This window comes from Pleurodeles waltl, chromosome 2_1 (assembly GCF_031143425.1).
Source record: "Pleurodeles waltl isolate 20211129_DDA chromosome 2_1, aPleWal1.hap1.20221129, whole genome shotgun sequence".
Classification (NCBI taxonomy): Eukaryota; Metazoa; Chordata; class Amphibia; order Caudata; family Salamandridae; genus Pleurodeles; species Pleurodeles waltl.
This window is the reverse complement of record NC_090438.1, coordinates 750058731-750068378: the sequence shown is the minus strand read 5'-3', so window position 1 is coordinate 750068378 and position 9648 is coordinate 750058731.

The window sequence follows — 9648 nt, the reverse complement described above, 5'->3', positions numbered from 1 at the left end:
CTCTGTATAAAGATCTGCTACAGTTTGGCAAAAAAGCAGCCTCCCGAGGGCTTGAGAGCTCATTCTACTAGGGGGAAAGCTGCTACCACTGCGTTAGCACTTGGGCGTACTGGTGGTGGACATCTATCAGGCTGCAATGTGGGTTTCCTTGCACACGTTTGCAAAACACTACTGCCTGGATTGCCAGGTGAGAAGAGAGGGGCATTTTGCCCGTTGTGTTTTGCAGCAATTCCTAGTGTAAAAATCTCCTCCAGACCCACCGCCAAGGGTTATAGCTTTGGTATCTATTCTAAGGTAAGGAAGCTTCAGCTAAAAGTCTCTATCAGATGAACAAGTTACTTACCTTCGGCAACGAGGTATCTGGTAGAGACTCTATCTAGCTGCAGATTCCTTACACCCACCCAAGCCTCCCCGCTCTGTGGATATTTTTATACAAATATATATATATATATATATTTATGATTTTTTATATATATATATATATATATATATATATATATATATATATATATATATATGGTGTTGGCATTTTTGCCTTTCTTAAAGGCATGTAAGAAGTTTTACTTCAGTCAAATAAAGAGATAAAATTCATATCTGTTGGTTCTTCCATGACTCTGCGTTTCTGGCGTGGAACGTTGTGGGGAAAAGAACTGACGTACGCGCGCCGAAACGGCATCTATATAGACAACCGTGACGTCATAGACGGCTCCAACGACGCTGACGACGCACGCGGATCTGAACAATGCCGCCTGACAGCACGCACAGGGTACTGCTCAGCAGAAAAATTCCTGATTCTAAGCTGACGCCAGGGAATTCTAAGGTAAGGAATCTGCAGCTAGATAGAGTCTCTACCAGATACCTCGTTACTGAAGGTAAGTAACTTGTTCTTCTAGTCCAGATTGAAGAGACACCGCCCTCAGTGGATGCACAGCTGTTGCAGTTGCCAGCAGGAGCCTTGGAAACAATGTTGCAGTAGAGTTCTTCTTGGAGGCAGATTGTCGGGTCCTGGAGGGTCCAATTTTAGTTCCGAAGGCCAGAAGTCGAAGTGAAGGTTGCAGAGGAATCCTGCTGGAATCTTGCATGCCAAATCTGAGGACCCACCCAAGAGAGAGACCCTAAATAGCTCTGAAAGGGGGATTCGTCACCAAGCACAGTGACCATCTATCAGGAGGGGGCTCTGACATCACCTGCCTGGCCACTCAGATGCTCCCAGAGGTCCCTGTCAACCTTGGATTCAAGATGGCAGAACCCAAGGACCCTCTGTGGGAGCTCTGAGCACCACCCCTGGGAGGGTGATGGACAGGGAAGTGGTCACTCCCCTTTCCATTGTCCAGTTTCCTGCCAGAAAATGGACTGGCGGTCCCTGAACCGGTGTGGGCTGGTTTATGCATAGAGGACACCAAATATGCCATTCAAAGCATACCAGTGGCTTGGGGAGGTAACACCTCCCAAGCCAGTCACACCTGTTTCCAAAGATAGGGGGTGTTACCTTCCTCTCCCAAAGGAAATCCTTTATTCTGCCTTAGGAAGTTGGCTCTGTATATGCTATTTCAAAGTGAGAAATAGTGTGCACAGAGTCCAAGTTTTCCCCTTAGAGGTAAGATAGTGGCAAAAAGAAATAATTCTAATGCTCTATTTTGTGGTAGTGTGGTCGAGCAGTAGGCTTATCAGAGGGTAGTGTTAAGCATTTGTTGTACACACACAGGCAATGAATGAGGAACACACACTCAAAGACAAATTCCAGGCCAATAGGTTTTTATATAGAAAAATATATTTTCTTAGTTTATTTTAAGAACCACAGGTTCATGATTTACAAACAATACTTTCAATGAAAGGTCTTTCACTCCGGTATTGTAGGAACTTTGAATAACCACAATAGCATGTACAGTTTTGACAAAAATGGCAATAAGCTATTTTAAAAGTGGACACAGTGCAAAAATCAACAGTTTCTGGGGGAGGTAAGTACATTTTAAGTTCACAGGTAAATAAAACACTTCCAGTGTTCAAAGTTGGGTCCAAGGTAGCCCACCGTTGGGGTTCAAGGCAACCCCAAAGTTACCACACCAGCAGCTCAGGGCCGGTCAGGTGCACAGATCAAAGTGGTGCCCAAAACACACAGGCTTCAATGGAAATAGGGGTGCCCCGGTTCCAGTCTGCCAGCAGGTAAGTACCCGCGTCTTCGGAGGGCAGACCAGGGGGGGTTTTGTAGGGCACCGGGGGGGACACAAGCAGGCACAGAAAGTACACCTTCAGCGGCACAGGCGCGGCCGGGTGCAAACAGGCATTGGGTTTCCAATAGGAATCAATGGGGAGACCCGGGGGTCTCTTCAACGATGTAGGCAAGCACAGGGGGGGCTCCTTGGGGTAGCCACCACCTGGGCTAGGCAGAGGGTCGCCTGGGGGTCGCTCCTGCACTGGAGTTCGGTTCCTTCAGGTCCTGGGGGCTGCGGGTGCAGTGTGGTTTCCAGGCTTTGGGTTCCTTGAAGCAGGCAGTCGCAGTCAGGGGGAGCCTCTGGATTTCCTCTGCAGGCGTCGCTGTGGGAGCTCAGGGGGGTCAACTTTGGCTACTCACGGAATCGCAGTCGCCGGGAAGTCCTCCCTGTATTGTTGGTTTTCCACAGGGCGAGCCGGGGGCGTCTGGTGCAGAGTGGAAAGTCTCACGCTTCCGGCGGGAAACGTGTGGTCTTTAAAAGTTGCTTCTTTGTTGCAAAGAGTTGCAGTTTCTTGAACAGGGCCGCTGTTCTCGGGAGCTTCTTGGTCCTTTAGATACAGGGTAGTCCTCTGAGGCTTCAGAGGTCGCTGGACCCTGTTGGATGCGTCGCTGTTGCAGTTTTCTTCGAAGTAGGGAGACAGGCCGGTAGGGCTGGGGCCAAATCAATAGTCATCTCCGTCTTCACTGCAGGGCTTCAGGTCAGCAATCCTTCTTCTTCTTTAGGTTGCAGGAATCTATCTTCCTCGGTTCTGGGAGCCCCTAAATACTCAATTTAGGGATGCGTTTAGGTCTGGGAGGGCAGTAGCCAATGGCTACTGGCCCTGAGGGTGGCTACACCCTCTTTGTGCCTCCTCCCTGTGGGGAGGGGGGCACATCCCTAATCCTATTGGGGGAATCCTCCTTCTACAAGATGGAGGATTTCTAAAAGTAAGAGTCACCTCAGCGCAGGACACCTTAGGGCCTGTCCAGACTGGGGGGTAACTCCTCCTTGTTTTTCTCATTATCTCCTCCAGATTTGCCGGCAAAAGTGGGGGCAGTGGCCGGAGGGGCGGGCATCTCCACTAGCTGGGATGCCCTGTGGTGCTGTAACAAAGGGGGTGAGCCTTTGAGGCTCACCACCAGGTATTACAGTTCCTGCAGGGGGAGGTGAGAAGCACCTCCACCCAGTACTGGCTTTGTTCCTGGCCACAGAGTGACAAAGGCACTCTCCCCATGTGGCCAGCCACATGTCTGGTGGGTGTCAGGCTGGCAAAAACTAGTCAGCCCACACTGGAAGTCGGGTATGTTTTCAGGGGGCATCTCTAAGATGCCCTCTGGGTGTAATTTTATAATAAAGTGCACACTGGCATCAGTGTGCATTTATTGTGCTGAGAGATTTGATACCAAACTTCCCAATTTTCAGTGTAGCCATTATGGTGCTGTGGAGTTCATGTTTGACAGACTCCCAGACATATACTCTTATGGCTACCCTGCACTTACAATGTCTAAGGTTTTGCTTAGGCACTGTAGGGGCATTGTGCTCATGCACATATGCCCTCACCTGTGGTATAGTGCACCCTGCCTTAGGGCTGTAAGGCCTGCTAGAGGGGTGGCTTACCTATGCCACAGGCAGTGTGAGGTTGGCATGGCACTCTAAGGGGAGCGCCATGTCAACTTAGTCATTTTCTCCCCACCAGCACACACAAGCTGGCAAGCAGTGTGTATGTGCTGAGTGAGGGGTCCCTAGGGTGGCATAAGACATGCTGCAGGCCTTAGAGGCCTTCCCTGGCATCAGGGCCCTTGGTACCAGGGGTACCAGTTACAAGGGACTTACCCGGGTGCCAGGGTTGTGCCAGTTGTGGAGACAAAGGTACACTTTAAGGAAAGAACACTGGTGTTGGGGCCTGGTTAGCAGGGTCCCAGCACACTTTCAAATTATAACTTAGCATCAGCAAAGGCAAAAAGTCAGGGGGTAACCATGCCAAGGAGGCATTTCCTTACACAACCGCCCCCCCCCCCCCCCCCCCCCCCCCCCAGCGAAAGAGGATGAGACTAACCTTTCCCAAGAGAGTCTTCATTATCTAAGTGGAAGAACCTGGAAAGGCCATCTGCATTGGCATGGGCAGTCCCAGGTCTGTGTTCCACTATAAAGTCCATTCCCTGGAGGGATATGGACCACCACAGCAGTTTTGGATTTTTACCTTTCATTTGCATTAGCCATGTGAGAGGTCTGTGGTCAGTTTGAACTACAAAATGAGTACCAAAGAGGCATGGACTCAGCTTGTTTAGGGACCAAACCACAGCAAAGGCCTCCCTCTCAATGGCACTCCAACGCTGCTCGCTGGGGAGTAACCTCCTGCTAATGAAAGCAACAGGCTGGTCAAGGCCATCATCATTTGTTTGGGATGGAACTGCCCCTATCCCATGTTCAGAGGCATCAGTCTAAACAATGAACTGCTTGGAGTAATCTGGAGCTTTGAGAACTGGTGCTGCGCACATAGCTTGTTTCAGGGTGTCAAAGGCTTGTTGGCATTCTATAGTCCAGTTTACCTTCTTGGGCATTTTCTTAGAGGTAAGTTCTGTGAGGGGTGTCACTATGGATCCATATCCCTTCACAAACCTCCTATAGTAACCAGTCAAGCCAAAGAATGCCCTGACTTGAGTCTGGGTTTTTGGAGCTACCCAGTCCAGAATAGTCTCGATCTTGGGTTGGAGTGTCTGAACTTGGCCTCCACCTACAAGGTGTCCCAAGTAAACCACAGTACCCTGCCCTATCTGACATTTGGATGCCTTGATAGAGAGGCCTGCTGCTTGCAGGGCCTGCAAAACCTTCTTCAGGTGGACCAGGTGATCCTGCCAGCTGGAGCTAAAGACGGCAATATCATCAAGATAAGCTGCACTAAAGGACTCCAAGCCATCAAGGACTTGATTAACCAACCTTTGGAAGGTGGCAGGGGCATTCTTTAAGCCAAAGGGCATCACAGTGAACTGATAGTGCCCATCGGGTGTAGAGAATGCTGTCTTTGCTTTTGCTCCTGGTGCCATTTTTATTTGACAGTACTCTGCTGTCAAGTCAAAGGTACTCATGTATTTGGCAGCACCCAATTTGTCAATTAACTAATCTGCCCTTGGAATGGGATGGGCATCTGTCTTGGTGACATAATTAAGTCCTCTGTAGTCCACACAAAACCTCATCTCTCTCTTGCCATCTTTTGTGTGAGGTTTGGGGACTAAGACCACTGGGCTAGCCCAGGGACTGTCAGAGTGCTCAATGACTCCCAATTCCAGCATCTTGTGGACTTCCACTTTGATGCTTTCCTTAACTTGGTCAGACTGTCTAAAAATGTTGTTTTTGACAGGCATGCTGTCCCCCGTGTCCACATCATGGGTACACAGGTGTGTCTGACCAGGGGTTAGGGAAAAGAGCTCAGTAAACCGTTGTAGGACTTTCCTACAGTTAGCTTGCTGTTGGCCAGAGAGGGTGTCTGAATAGATCACTCCATCTACTGAGCCATCTTTAGGGTCAGACCATTAACATGTTTACATCTGCCCTGTCATGAAAAGAGTTTGAGGCGGTTCACGTGGATCACCCTTTTGGGGGTCCTGCTAGTGCCTAGGTCTACCAGGTAGGTGACCTGACTCTTTCTCTCTAGCACTGGGTAAGGGCCACTCCATCTGTCCTGAAGTGCCCTGGGAGTCACAGGCTCCAGAACCCAGAATTTCTGCCCTGGCTGAAACTCAACCATAGCAGCCTTTTGGTCATACCACATCTTCTGGTGTTGTTGGCTGGCCTCCAGGTTTTTACTTGCCTTTTCCATGTACTCTGCCATACTGGAACGTAGGCCTAGTACCTAGTCCACTATATCTTGCTTAGGCTCATGAAGAGGTCTCTCATAGCCTTCTTTCACAAGGGCTAGTGGTCCCCTTGCAGGATGGCCAAATCCTTCTCCCTTCTGAGGCACCTCTCTGTAGGCGAAAAGCAGACATGGCAAGAGGACATCCCATCTCCTTTTGAGGTTTTCCGGGAGCCCCGTGATCATGCCCTTCAGTGTCTTGTTAAACCTTTGAACAAGACCATTGGTTTGTGGATGGTATGGTGTGGTGAATTTGTAAGTCACCCCACACTCATTCCACATGTGTTTAAGGTATGCTGACATGAAGTTGGTACCTCTGTCAGAAACCACCTCCTTACGAAATCCCACTCTGGTAAAGATACCAATGAGTGCTTTGGCTACTGCAGGGGCAGTAGTGGGCCTAAGGGGAATTTCTTCAGGGTACCTAGTAGCATGATCCACTACTACTAGGATATACTGATTCCCTGAGGCAGTGGGAGGTTCAAGTGGACCCACTATGTCCACTCCCACTCTTTCAAAGGGGACCCCCACCACTGGAAGTGGAATGAGGGGGGCCTTTGGATGGCCACCTGTCTTACCACTGGCTTGATAGGTGGCACAGGAGGCACACAACTCCTTAACTTTCTGGGACATGTTGGGCCAATAGAAATGGTTGACTAACCTCTCCCAAGTCTTGGTTTGTCCCAAATGCTCAGCAAATGGAATGTCATGGGCTAAGGTCAGAATGAACTCCCTAAACTCCTGAGGCACTACCACTCTCCTAGTGGCACCAGGTTTGGGATCTCTTGCCTCAGTGTAAAGGAGTCCATCTTCCCAATAAACCCTATGTGTTCCACTGATTTTTCCTTTGGTTTCCTCAGCAGCTTGCTGCCTGAGGCCTTCAAGAGAGGGACAGGTGTCTTGCCCCTTATACAGCTGTTCCCTTGTGGGTCCCCCTGGGCCTAAAAGGTCCCAACTCCATGGGCTCAGTTCCCTCAGAGGGCAGAACTTCTTCCTGGGAAGAGAGGTTCTTTTTCTTTTGCTGTGTTGAAGCTGGTTCCCCAGTCTTCTTTCCTTTTCTCGTGGAGGGTTGGGCCATTATTCCAGGCTCCAACACCTCTTTTTCACCCTGAGCCTTGCACTGTGCCTTTGTCTTGACACACACCAGTTCAGGGATACCCAGCATGGCTGCATGGGTTTTGAGTTCTACCTCAGCCCATGCTGAGGACTCCAGGTCGTTTCCAAGCAAACAGTCTACTGGGATAGCAGAGGAGACTACCACCTGTTTCAGGCCAGTGACCCCTCCCCATTCTAAAGTTACCATAGCCATGGGATGTACTTTAATATGATTGTCAGCGTTGGTGACCGGATAAGTTTGTCCAGTCAGGTATTGTCCTGGGGAAACCAGTTTGTCTGTCACCATTGTGACACTGGCACCTGTATCCCTCAGGGCTTCTACACTAGTCCCATTAATTAAGAGTTGCTGCCTGAGGAGGCATTTCCTTACACTGCCTTCCTAAGCTTGATCAGATCAAGCAGCAGGAGGGCAGAAACGTGTCTGAGGGGTGGCAGCAGCTTGGGCTGTCCGGAAAACCCTAGAAGACTGGTGTTAGCAATGCTGGGGGGAGGGTCCTCTTGTCCCCAGAGTGCATGGGATCATGCTTCCAATACTTGCAACAGTATTGGGGTATGATCCCAACATGTTTGATACCAAACATTCCTAGGTTCGGAGTAACCATTATGTAGCTGGACATAGTTAGTGATATATGTCCAGTACATGCATAAAATGGCGCCCCCACACTGACAAAGTCTAGGAAAATTGAACTGGAGTTCGTGGGACCACCTCTGCTAGTGCAAGTGTGCCCTCACACACAATTACTTGCACCCTGAGTTAAGAGGGCCTGCCATAGGCGTGACTTACAGTGAGCTGGTGCAGTGACCTGTAGTTATAAGGGTGCATGCACCCTTTCACGCAGACTGTAATGGCAGGCCTGCAGAACATTTTGCATGGGTTTCCCATGGGTGGCATAATGCATGCTGCAGCCCATGGGGATCCCTGGTACCCCAATGCCTTGGGTACCTATGTACCATAAACTAGGGACTTATTGGGGGGGGGGGGGGTACCTGTATGCCAAATGTGAGGTGAAAATGGTACTAGTTAGCAAGTTAGAAGGGAGAGAGCATAGTCACTGGGGTCCTGTTTAGCAGGTCCCAGTGAACACAGTCAAACACACTGACAAACAAGCAAAAGGTGGGGGTAAACATGCTAGAAAGAGGCTACTTTCCTACATCCCCCCCCCCCCCCCCGGCCCAATAAGGACAATAAGGCTAATCTTGACCAGATGAGTATTTATTGTCTAAGTGGTGATACCTGGAGAGTAGCTCTGCAGTCGAGTGGTTACTCCCATTATCATCAACCATGTGGCCCCTTCCCTGTGGGGAGGTTGATCACCCTGTTTGAGAATCTTGCCTGAAGTATGTTTAAACCGTGGGCGATGTGGTTCTCTATGTTTAAGTTGTGGAGTTAAAAGTGATAGAGCAGTCAATCAGTGTTTTTAAAGCTTAGCTACTCACCTGTTAGGGTCTCAAGGCACGGGGTAAGTGGGAGGGCTGGGGAGGCGGTGGTTAGCGTATACTGGTGAGGTGGTTTAGAAAAGCCATGTCTTCAGTTCCTTTGTGAAGCTGAGGAGGGAGGTGGTTTGTCTGATGTGGATGGGTAGGGCGTTCGAGGTGGTGGCTGCGAGGTAGGAGAAGGAGCGTCCTCCTGTTCTGGTTTTCCTGATGTGGGGGTACTTCTGCGAGAGAGAGCTAGGCTGAGCGTAGGGCCCTGTGGGGTACGTGGAAGTTGAGTCACTGGTTCAGGTAGGCTGGTCCGGTGTTGTGGAGGGCTTTGTGTGCATGGGTGAGGATCTTGAAAGTGACTTCTCTATGGGGAGCCAGTGCAGTATTCGTAGGTGTTGCAAGATGTGGCAGTGTCAGAGTAGGTCGAGGACCAGTCTGGTGGACGCTTTTTGGATGTTTTGCAATCTGCAGGTGAGTTTTTTGTTGATTCCAGTGTAGTGCGTTGCCGTAGTACAGTCTGCTGGTGATGAGGGGGTGTGTGACGGTCTTTCTATGTTCGAGGGGCATACATTTGAAGGTCTTGCATAGGACGCAGAGGGTGCGGAAGCAGGTGGCGGTGACTGAGTTGATTTGATGGTTCATGCTGAGGTCGGGGTCCAGGATGATTCAGAGGTTGCAGGCTTGGCTGACGGGGATAGGTGGGTTTTCGAGGGTGGGTGGCCACTAGGAGTCACTCCATGAGTTGGGTTGAGGGCCCATGATGAGTAGTTCTGTCTTGTTTGTGTTGAGTTGAAGGCAGGTGTTTCTCATCCAGTTGGCGACTGCTTCCATGCCTTAGTGGAAGTTGTGTCTGGCCTTGCTGGGTTCGTTGAAGATTGAGAAGATGAGTTGGGGAGTCGGCATAGGAGATGATGTTTATTCCGTAGCTTCTGATGAGAGTGGCTAGCGGGGCTATGTAGATGTTGAGCAGCGTGGGGCTGAGGGAGAATCCCTTGGGCACTCTGCAGGTGGTGGGTGTGGGATCTGCGAAGGAAGGGGGCAAGTCTCACTCATTGCGTTCTG